Below are 11,834 nucleotides of genomic sequence, written 5' to 3' on the forward strand. Positions count from 1 at the left end.
AGAACTGCTTTTGTAAAGCCTACAACACTGTCAGATCCTGATTCATCCCAGCCAAACTGGCTGAGTGATAAAAGCTGCAAATTCCTAAGCAACTAATTCCTGATTTGAGTGAAGAAAAATAAATCATTAGATCTTTAACAGGTAAAAATTCAGTAGCGCTCAGCTGCCTTCAGCAAAACCAGGAGCAGCAGCTGACACTTTGTTCCAGGAAGCTGAAGGATTTCAAAATGCAGAATTGTAATCCCTTCCAAACCAACCCATCCCCTAACCCTTTACAGTAGTTTCTCAAGGGCTGCACCTGCACCACACTTGTTGAAGTGTTCAGACAATTTTATTACCAAAATATTCTCCACTTTAGATAATGAAGAAAGGGATCCCTGTGTTGTAAATGCCAGGGTTAGGAAGGACACCCTCAGCTCCTCACCGACACATCCAGCAATCAGATAAACTGGGCATCCAGGTCAGGTTGGCACCTTGACAAATGCTGGGGAGCGAGGACGCCGGGAGAAGCTGTCGGACCCTGGCGCAACGCTGGAACCTAATAGGTTCAACAGAGGCTCTAACACTGATTACATACCAGATACTGCCAAATTCACACAGTCTGCTGGAAAACTGCAGGGAAAAGTCTTTAATCTCACCTGGTTGCTCCTTGTAACTATACCAGTTACAACATTTTCAGACAGAAACGTGACCATCACATTAGCAGTCTCCTCTGACATCACCCAGCAAGGGCTTGATGCAGCCTGGGCTGCAGGGACTACACTGACATTGCTGAGGCCCTTGACCATCAATAGCTCTGTAGCTCTCTTTTTATTAGGAGAGACTACTGATTGGGTTTTTCATGAGTAAAAAAGATCATTTTTTATGTTTTGTATGCAAAACAGACATGGAACTGCAAACTTTATAAGAAATCTTGGCACTAGCTCTGCAAATGAAAAGGAAAAGCTATTTGAAGTCTTTTTCACAGTATAACAGACAGGTTGAATTATCTTTTTCTCATGGATACAAACTAACACCATACCAACCAGTGAGTCCAATCTCATTTCTGCTCTTCACTCGCTGTTCCTTACCAAAGCCATAGTACATGCACAACCAGAATGCTTTACAATCCAAATATACTCCAGCCCAGAGTCCTCTGAAAGCACACACATACCTCTGTGTAAAAATGTCTGCCTTTAGTCAAACAAAGCACCTCAACTTCTTTAAATTGCCATTTTCTTTTTTTTCCCCTTCATGTTTGCCCAGAAAGGTTTCCATTTCCATAGCTCTCCAAGTGGAGTAGCTTTGCAAAAAAGAAAAGGACAATATGATGGCCAAATAACCCCTGCGCTAGCCAGTAAACTCTTCTGCTCTAGGTTTCGGATGGCAGCATCCAGGCTGACTCCAGCATCAGTCATCATCACTAGCTGCATGCTTTGGCTGAGGCCGAGGAGCACAGCAATACAGCAGTATTTGCTGCTGCTGGGCCAGATTTGCTGGCACAGGTTAGAAAGCACCCTATTTTGAGCTGCACTGCATACACAAATCACCTTAAATTAAATCCACTTTAACTCCTTGGCCAACCTGATCTGAGTCAGATTATCATGAGCAGAATAGCAAAAGGCAACTTAAGCACGCCACTGAGCCTGGCCCATTAAATGAAAGATGGGTCTGACTTGACTGGCCACCAAAAGGTAATGAATACTAAATGAATGACTTCCTAATTTCAAGAAGAGACATCAAACAGACCCAGTTCCTCCCCTGCCCCCACAAACACTGCGATTTTGCCACTTTAAAACCAAACATGAAAAAAAAGAGGAAAGGGAAATGAAAAAAAAAAGATTGTTCTTTAGAATATTCAAAATACTTGTCTTCATCTTTGTTCGTGTTTTATTGACCTTCTGGACTAAGTGGAACCCCCCACTGTGGAAAGTAGGTTTCATACACTGTAAATCAGCCATAAACATTTTGTCTTCAGCAAGAAGCAAGGATTTTCCTGACCCTCTGCCACAGCTAATGATGTACCTGTGCAGGAAGTTTTAAGAAGCTTGGGAAGATACTGACTACAGTATATAGCACCCTGGGAGACTATACAACCTTTAATAATGAAAGCCAGCAGAAATACATAGATGAGGGGAAAAAAACTGTACGTACCCGAGGCAGAGAGTTTTCAAAGGTTACATGCGGGCTAGATTCTCAGCTTGGGTACACTGGCAGAGCCCATCTACTGCTGCTGAGGATCCAAACAGGTAAGGACCTACAGGTAAGAGAGCTGTTCACCATAATCTTCTCATCGTCTCCGCCTCACTGCCCAAGTAAATCGCAGAAGCCAGGACACGTGTCTTTGCACCTACCTCTAGTCACCAGGCCAGTCAGTGGTACAGACTTTCCTTTACCTTGCAGTCAGTACAGACCAAGCAGGAGTAAAGCTGACGAGGGGTGCAGAACAACCGGAGTCAAGTCTCATCACATGCAGAATGGTAACACGCAAAATGTGAGGACAGAGAAAATAATTCCCAATAGAGAAGTTACCTTGCTGCAAACACTAGCATTTTTGACAGCAGTCCTCTAGCCAGATCAAAGCTGTATACAGGAGGCACTTTACCCTGTGCCTGCATGTAAGAGTACATTGCTCCACCACACCAGAATCCCTGCTTTCAGCCAAAAGCCTAAATAAGAAAACCCTCACTATGTTAAAATTATTTTTCCTTCAAATAACATGTTTCTTCATCTCACTCTGCTTGACTTTATAGCCAGGAAAAATCATTTCACAACCCTGTCCCAGTGCACTGCATTGTTTTGCTAGGGATCTAAACATGATATTAAAATACTTTCCATGTGATTTTAAAGCACTTCGTTAAACTCGGTTCTGTCCTATGACAATACTTCAGCACATGCTTAACTTCACTTGCAAACCTAAGCACCAAATCAATTTAGCAAGTGTTTTACTTCCACCTGTGATTAAATCTGCCCTCAGTCCACACTTTGCCGAGTCAGTGAATTAAATGAAAGGTTGGAGTTAGGCTTAGGAGAAGAAAGTTAAACTGAGCATGTTCCTCAAAGCTATCGCCCCAGCACATCCGAGGACCAGCAACCAGCATCCTTCTGTGCAAAGTGCCGCTGGGCACGACTGGTCAGCGTGAGGACAGCTTTGAGCACAGCGAAGTCCCGAACGTGAGGGCAGAGACGCCCTCCAAACGTGAGCTGAGGCAGATGTTGAGGAGAGGAAAGGCTAGTTCATATCCCTGCTGTGCTGCCTGCTCCCTCTCCCTTCTTTCCAGAGGAAACTCTGGAGCTGAACTCTCCCCACAGGACGATTGCCAGAAAGAAGCAAAGCAAGCTGCTGATGTGAAAAGAGAAGGATTTCACAGGGAAAGCATCTTACAGACTGACTTAACTTTACCCTTGCAGACAATAAGGGGATGTAACTTAGCCTTTTAGAAAACTAATGAGTGCAAGCCAAGGAGGGGATGTTGTGGCTGATTGATTAGCAACTCAGACAGAATTGTTGATGCCCCAATAAACTGACCTTTCTGTTTTTAGTGAGACGTACCCAGGAGCTTGCGGGGAGTTAGGTTTCCATCAGTCTCACGTCTGGCAAATGCATCATCCGAGACAAAGGAATAGAGACCAGTTCCGAATAACTCTTCTACCACTGATCTTGTGCTCATTTTTTCGCCTGTTCCAGAAAGCTTCAAAATCCTCCACAGCAAAGAGAAGGGAGAGGAAAGTAGCAAAGTATTTCTAGAAAAGCATCTCTTCCCAACAAATGGCACCGAAGTGCAGCTGCAGGCAGGCTTGGTGGCCTCAGGAACACATTCCCCATGAGCTGCAGGGTCAGTTTTGACCAGCTGCTGGTGTTAACGCTCCCAAGGAAGACAGGAAGAAACAGAGACAAGATATAAAGACATTAGGGTCAGCCTGTGCTGTCCCCTACCGCCTCCCTTTCCCAGGGGAATTGTGCTATCTGCATAAACTTAAAGCATGAAAAGGGTCTGATTTTTCACTGCTGAGGACCTGTCTCCAAGATGGCCACATCTAAAAAGAGTGCTAGCATAGCACAGATACCTTCTACAGACATCCTACGCGTCTCTGCAGTCCCTTCGCCTAGCTATTAAGTAGGAGATGAACGAAAAACTAAAGCACTCAGAAGCCTATTAGGATTTCTACAGAGCCTGGCCACAATCTACTCAAAGCAATGTCGCTCTTAATTAAGGTTCAGTCATGGTTCTAAAAATAAGCATAACAGACAAGGCCAATTAGAAAGAAGTCTGACCATAATGGCATCAGCTTGATGTGTCTTTCACTGATTCTGCCTTTTTAGGCTCACAGAGCCCTTTCAGTAAATTCTGGGGCAAGAGAAACCTGGAGTAAGCTCTGTTGCTTCACATTTTTGCCCCAAAAGAAGGCTTGCTAGAAAGATCTTAAGTTTTTGATATGTTATTTCATGTCATGGACCTGGGACAATAATATCACCCAACAAGTGTGTTGTCATCCTTCCCACACTCCTATACTCAGATTAAACTTTCCCTAAATAAAAAAAACATTGTAAAGAAAACCCACTTCAGAAAGTTTAGGTCAGATGTGTGAATACAGCTTTTAGCACTGTCAGTCTTGAACCAAAAAAGCCCAGTAAAATATCCTGACGGAGTTCAGTGCTCTACCCCAGATCAGCCTCATCTCATTTCTTTCAGACCACCTTCCCAGTGGCATCGGCAGATGTCATGTATCTGCTTTTGGTTTCCAGCTGATGTGTTCAGTTGCTATTTGTTTACTCCATTTGACAACCATCATTTGGAATGTCTGGACTGCATCAGACCAGGCCTTGAATACCACATCAGAGCTGCAGCAGAGTGGAGAGACAGGTACGGACCTCCCCAAAGTCTGTCTGGGCAAGAAAGCAAAGAATCAGAGGCTTCTGCTCAGATTTCATGATGTTACCATCACCAATCTCAGAGGAAAAAGTCTTGATAAACTCCCCACTGGGCCACAGTGAAGAAAAGCCCTGCATGAAAGCAGAGATAACAGCCACATACATGAATATACATTTTTTTCCCTACCATTCCTCTCGACTCCATGTGCAGGAAGCAGTCTGTCCCTCTTCCTCTTCTTCTCCTCTGGCCCCCAAAGAAGGCAGAGAAATGCCATGCAGAGAGATTATCTGATGGTTAAACTAAGGCACCTGTCTGGACACTAGGGATGACCAAGGGCCCAGCTACATTTGTCCTGCCAACTCCAGTGAGGGACAGAGCATGGGTGGCTGTGGGTATATTAAAGCTTCAAGCCCTGCAGCAAAACTTGCCAGAGTTTGCAGGAGAGTGAAGATGGCTTTTCTTCGCAAGAAACACTCTGCTCCAGGCGCAGAAGGAAGTGCTGGGAACACCCGGAGGTGATGGCAGCTGTGAGCAAGTCGCTCTTTAGTTGAACTCAGGAACAGTCAAACATTATAATTAATGATTACTGGTCTTGCACATCACACCTCTGTGTTATCACATTTCTTTGGTAACCCTCAGGCTGTCTTATCCAGGCAAAGGACATTTATTCCCTTTTCCAGTAAAGGAAACAAGGGGCGGAGAAATGAAGTGACTTGCATAAAATCACCCGACAGGCCTACCGCAGAGTGCCGTGCTAGGAACCGGGCCATGCATTACTCCTCAATTTTCCATTTGCCTGAGCCTATGCCTGACAGGCAATATTTAGATTGAAGACTTCACACAGTAAGAGAGTCCCCCTGACATTCCCTGGTATTAAGCAGACACTGGGCTTGAACAGGAACAGTGGGGCTTTGGTTATTAGTGTGAGAGGTGATGTATACAACCTTCATTCTAGCTGATTACTAGATTGAATGACTTTGTCCTACTGGGATCTTCTGGCAGGTTTCTTTTTTAATGAAAGCTATACTAAGTAATAGAGTAAGTGTGATTTAAATCGTGATATAAAGGGTAGTGCAGATCTCCATTTTGAAAGAGTACTTGCTGTCAGGACACAGGACTTTCACATGGGACTGTGGCTTTAACAACTGGGAGCCCACGCAGACACCCGGCTGGTACTAAGAGCACACGGAGGCTGGAATGAGAAGCTGCAGAGCCCAGGATTAAAGACCCTCTGCAAAACTGCTCTGCTGGCTACAAGTTTACTCTGCTTCCTTTATTGAAAAAAGAAAAAAAAAATAGATATGAAAAGAGACAGCTGACTGTATCTTACAGATTGTTTCAGCTTTTTATCTCAGAAAAGGACCCAGCTATTTCCTGTCTTTTCTAGACATTCCTATCATCTCTAAGACCATGAGCAGACCCTCAGGTGGCTTAACCTGCCCAAGGATTTGTAGAAGCTGCACTGATTTATCCTCATTGACAAAGTGGCCTATTGGGTTTAATTCAAATAATTTTTTCGTATTCTTTGTCAGTCAGTAAATCAGTTAAAAAGACAGAAAAACAAGCACAGCTTGGATTCTTTTGCACCCCCATATCAAACACACAGCAACTTGCAACAGGAGAGACTAAGAAACAATGGAAGGAATGTGTTTTCCCAGCCTTGCTCAGTGCTTAGAAGGAACTTGGTGGCTGCCAGCAGAAACACCACCCTGTAAGCCAGATTATCCAAACGTAAGGTGGACAATGAGTCATGGCAGGTAACCAAGGCGATTTTCAGGGCAAGCGTTTCAGATGGTAGCTGGATTCTCTCTGAATCACAGGGACACAAATCAAAGGCAACTTTAATAAACTCAGCACAGAAACATTCCCATAGAAATGATAAGTGGCCAAGAAGACTAAGGTCCACTGGGTGTGTTTGCTTTTATCTGTGTACTCACATCTGTGCATATGGGGGGGGGGTCTGTTCTGAATTAGCCTTCTTCCTTAAGTACCTCAAGAGAAAAAGGGTAAATGCTACCAACAGGAATTCCAACCTGCAGACAGTCAGGTGAACTCCTAATTTTCTCCCCACGTTCCCTACAGGGAGCAGGGGTGATAGGTGGCAGTTCTTGTGTATCTCACCGGGATTTAAACCAGTGGAGGAAGTGAAACAGCAAACCTGAAATCCGCAGCGATCTAACACAATTCCAGCCACAGTACCTCTAACAAACCTGTCTTCTCCCTCACAAAGGGATATCAGCTCAGTAACAATCACTTAAGCACGACAGCAATAAACATTTTGGTAAAAGACACCCCTGTATCTGGATTTCTAGAGCCAGTTCTTCCCCGCTTCTCATCACATACTGCCCTTTACAGTCGGGCAGAACTGTAATAACCCGCGATGGCACTGGCTGGCAGCACCGCCCTTGCCTTGTTTCTTTTGCACAGCCGAGGAAATGAGGCAAGCTTCGGTGAGTAATCGCTCACTGTATGCTCCAGGGGTAAACTCCAGTCTGGTGTAGTGCCACTCCTTTCCACAGATGCTCAGTTGCAACATCTGAGACACCAGTCCCAAGCTCTGGTTTTCCCCTTTGACTGAGGACATTCATTCACTACCCTGAGTTTCAGAGACTGATCAGGATGACTGACAACTCCTCACCATCTGTGTCGCCTTGGGTGCATTTACAGAAAGTAAACAAGCATGGGAACTGCACTCAGCAGTACAGCCAAAGCAAAGGCTGCTGAGTTTGAAATACCCTCCCACACTCAAATTCTTATACATTAAGGTGACTTCCAAAGCTTCAACCCAAGTTAAACTGCTGAGATAGGCAGACATAGCCTTCAACACTGCTGGAAAAGTGAGGCAAAACATTGGCCCTGCATCCAAAGACAAATTAATCCAAGTGAAATGCTGAACGCTGGAGCTCCTGCACAGACCTGCTGTTAGATGTGCAGGCAAGCAGGGCTTACAGCAGGCATATCCTGAATAAATTATTGATATAAAAAGGTGGTGGGTTCGGGGGAGCCTCCTTCTCAAATTCACTGTGGGTCACATACTCTGGGTCCCAAACCCAAATCACAGATAAATCTCACTCTGATAAAACTAGCTTGAGGGGAGAATTCAGCAGTACAATCTGCTCCATCTTGGGAGAAGATCACTTATAGTACAAAACCTGAGCTAGAGGAAAGCAATACAAACTCAGGGAGGTTATACAAATGAACATCTGCTGAAGAGCTAAGCCTTTTCCTCCTCCTTTTGCAGCCACCCCTGCTGCTCAGGGACAGTATCCACAACTGCCCGCGGTTTCATGAAGGGCAGTGGGTTTACTCCAGAAGTTCATTCTTGCTGATTAGATCAGAATATGATTTCACATGTCCTGCATGTCCTTTCCTCAGCTGCTTGGCTACAGAGGTTGGGCCAGATTTCCTATGGCTATTGGAAATCAATGTAGCTTCTTGACTTCATGTAAGTCCAGGTCTGGCCTGAATGCAGTTTTGTCCCTAAAAGTCACTGCTTAGACTCCATGGTGCAATTCTCAGAAGATTGAGACAAAAAAAACCTACAGGGTCATCCAGACTACCATCTGACTGATGTGAGATGCTCTTTTCATGCCAGCCAAAGCTTTGCCTGAGTAAACACTGTAGGATTTGGCCCTATGAGGCCAAGACACAGGAGAAGGAAATTGGGCTCTGCCACAACCCTGGTCAACACAGTGCAACTCAGGAGCCAATTTCTGAAAGCATTCAAGCATTTAAAACACAGATAGGCTCTTAGCAGGACTGTCACAAATGCCAAACTCCCACTGCAACTCAGAATCAAAAGAAGCCATGGGATTTTGGAAAGCCAAGCAGCTAAACCTGGGAAGCCACTCCAGGCTTACACGCCTGCTGTGGAGATATTTTGGTCTCGTATCTCTCATGACAACCTTTACCACAGCTGACATAGTTTTTGAAGAGATAGAACACATCTTCTAGGACCCCTTCCCAGTGAGTAACCCTCACCTGCTGCCAGAGCAACAACTTGTTTACAAACAGCCCTATGTAAATATGATGACATCCAGCAAAGTTGATGCTTGATTTAAGGCCCAAGAGGTCAGTTCCTTTCATTTTCCTGGCACCATGCTGAAAGCAAACAAACCATGAGAAAGGTGGGTATGAGGCTATGAAATTGTCATCAACCACTTCCACCTCCTGAGGCTGCAGGTGCAAGAGGAAAGTGGCATTTGCAGGCTGCTCTGCAAGAACAGCATCTGTAGGACACACACAGCTGATGGAGACATAAACACACAAGTTCTCACCTGGTCTTCAGCCGAAACTTAACTCCTCCCAACCATGTGGCTTTGCTGGGCTGAAGGTCAGTGGTTACACAGTCTGGGCTGAGTGAGCTGGAAGACAGAAGGTCAGTGCATCCCTTTGCTGCATATGTGTCCCTGTCAAAAGAAACAAAGGTCATGTCAAAATCAACACATAAAACAGTCCTTGGATATTTAATGTTTTTAGTCCTTGTTGAAAAAGCATTTTAAGAAATCATAAAGCAATATACAGACCCAGGAGACAAGTCAGGGGCATCAGTCTTGTATTTAAAATGTGTAAAGTAAATGTCATGGAAAGCCACATGTGTCTCTCTCCTTCTCTGTCATTGCCCAAGCAGGGTAAAAGAGTGAGATTTTGCTCTCCTTTGTACCTGGGCAGTGCTCAGCCCTTCAGAACGCCCCTCACAACCATTTTAGAGGAGCTGCACACAGCTTGCTGATTTTCGCAGCTCCTGATTTTCAGCATGCAGGAGAGAGATCAGCTGCAGCATCCATGATATAAAATTAACTATCCAAATCTGTATTCTGGGACTCAAAATCCTGAATTGTTGAGTTCAGGGGCTCCACTGTGGAATGTGCCCTATCTCCACACAACCACCTTCTGAGAGCTTAGAGAGTGCTCTGAACAGATGAGAGAAAAGCTCAGAGAAAGGGAAGGCTGTCTGCATCTCCAGGTGGGAAACTGAGGCCTCAGAAGGGAAAGCAACTGATCGCAGTCAATCTGGGAGGCTGCGTTACAGCCGAGGGCTGACGTGAGCCCTAACCCCAAAGAAACCTGGTTCTCACCCCATCAAGGCTGCAAGACAAAAAGGAACAACTCATGCCACTGCAAAGCAAGTGACCGTACACTGCCAAGCAATGCCCGTTCACACAGTGATACCAAGAATAAGTCTATTCCCCCCTTTACCAGTACTTCCACAAAGTTAGCAAACAAGTAGTTACCCTGCTTTATCACACGCGTGCGGAAGTCACCCAGACATCATGCGACTATGGCTTCAGCTCCTTCCTTCCCGCGGGCGCAGGACAGCCTCAGACTATCCAGTATTCTCATTTGCTACCGTTTTTAGCACTGAAACGTGGGACAGATTCAAAGTTTCTGCTAGTTAAAGGAACCCCCACGTGGCATAAAAGCGGGTATGAAAGGACCCCCTCCGTGCCTCTCAGCCCACAGCGGGCTGTGGTGCGAGGTGCGCTGTAATTGCCTCTTGTTTTGTGCTTAGCGGGCTGCAGGCTGAGTGCACATGCCAGCGTCGGGGGCTTTGGATAGCTGAGATGGCTTGGATGCCATTCCGGTGAGAGGCCGGCCGTCTTTGTGTCCGGCTCGGTCCTCCCCCACGCTCCCTCCCCAAGCCCCCACGTGCCAGGCAGGAATGTTAAGCCTCACATTGCGGATGAGATATAGCAGGGAAGCGCTGCAACACTTTCACCTAGATTACGAAAATGGACTGGTCTGGAATAGCATTTTCACTCACCCTCCTTATCTTCATCCAAATTTGACCCCAAATCCTGCCTTAGCTGCCTTTTCTTTCCATGTACCACATCCCATTCTGCTTTGTCTCTGCCACCCCCTCTCCTCTCTGCGTAAACCTTGCTGGGTGCCACTCGGAGGGACTATGACCAGGGTTCCCTGTAGCCCCTGAACGGAAAGCAGTGAGTCAGGGATTTGGACAGCAAGCCATCACACGCTCACTACCTGCAGCTACAAGATCATGTGAAGCCACTCACCAAACTAAAGAGATCCCCCTCCCTGCCCCGGGACCAGCCTCGCTGTCTAGCAGGAGCAGAACCTCCCTTCAGCTGCACCTGTGAAGTGCCAATACCAGAAATGGCTCCAATTCTCTTCTCTTCCAAAGTTCACCATGAAAAATTCCTAATTTTTAGAGAAACAGATTTCATTGCAAGACAGAGGAAAGACAGGAGAGGTGCTGCAGATAAAAGGAGACTTAGAAAGGTTACACATACACCATTTGCATATACAAATACGTATACAACTGCTTAAGCAAAGCGTTCAGAGGACAAAGGCCCAGCGCGCAGGGCCTGCACCGGGACGCAGCAGAGACGCTCCCAGCCGCGGAGCGCTGCACCTCTGCCCCAAGGCGCAGCTCAGGAGAGACTGCTGCGACAAGAGGCCACAGGAAGCCCCGGGGAGCGCCGAAGTGCAGCTCCCAGCAGCGGTGAGGCTACCGCGCATCACGCTGGAGCCTAACGGGGTGTCCCACTGACAGCGTCACGGCAGGATCCCGTCGGAGGGAAACGGACTCAGCAGAGGCACTTCTCCCCCCTCCAGGGCAAATCCTGACCTCCCTGCTCAGCCTCCGCTTCCCCTACAAGGAACTAAGATCCCTTGCACCTCTCGGACTTCCTAATGGGGCCATAAAGGGAAGATGTAGTTAACCTGGAGATCCGCCGCAGACAGTATGGTGCTCGGGTGACACAACCTTAGCTTAAAGGGGAAAGTAGGCATTTGTCCCGCCGACTTGGGGAGACCTTTGCATGAGTAAGGACTGATGGATCAACACTGGTTGTTGGCCCAGCAGTCCCTCTGTACCAGTGCTGACGCCTGGGGCTCCTGCTGCTCTGGAGTGGTACTCCGGGTCCTTAGCTCTTTCAGAAAGAGCATCTGCATGTCCTAAAGTGTTGCTAACAGCCACCACGCTAAAACCACACAGGCAAACTTGCAAACTCAGGG

At 46.4% G+C, this 11,834-nt stretch overlaps 1 protein-coding gene across 1 annotated transcript in view; it reads right to left on the minus strand.

The window, feature by feature from the left end:
• SHROOM3 (shroom family member 3) overlaps window positions 1–9,248 on the minus strand; it is a 35,115-nt gene extending 25,867 nt beyond the window's left edge. Inside the window, exon 1 of the mRNA XM_062574238.1 lies at window positions 9,131–9,248. The gene's annotated coding sequence lies outside the window, so the exon portion shown is untranslated. The remainder of the gene's footprint in view (window positions 1–9,130) is intronic.
• Between the last annotated feature and the right edge of the window lie 2,586 nt (window positions 9,249–11,834).

Source organism: Rhea pennata, chromosome 4 (genome assembly GCF_028389875.1).
Source record: "Rhea pennata isolate bPtePen1 chromosome 4, bPtePen1.pri, whole genome shotgun sequence".
In the NCBI taxonomy this organism is placed as follows: domain Eukaryota; kingdom Metazoa; phylum Chordata; class Aves; order Rheiformes; family Rheidae; genus Rhea; species Rhea pennata.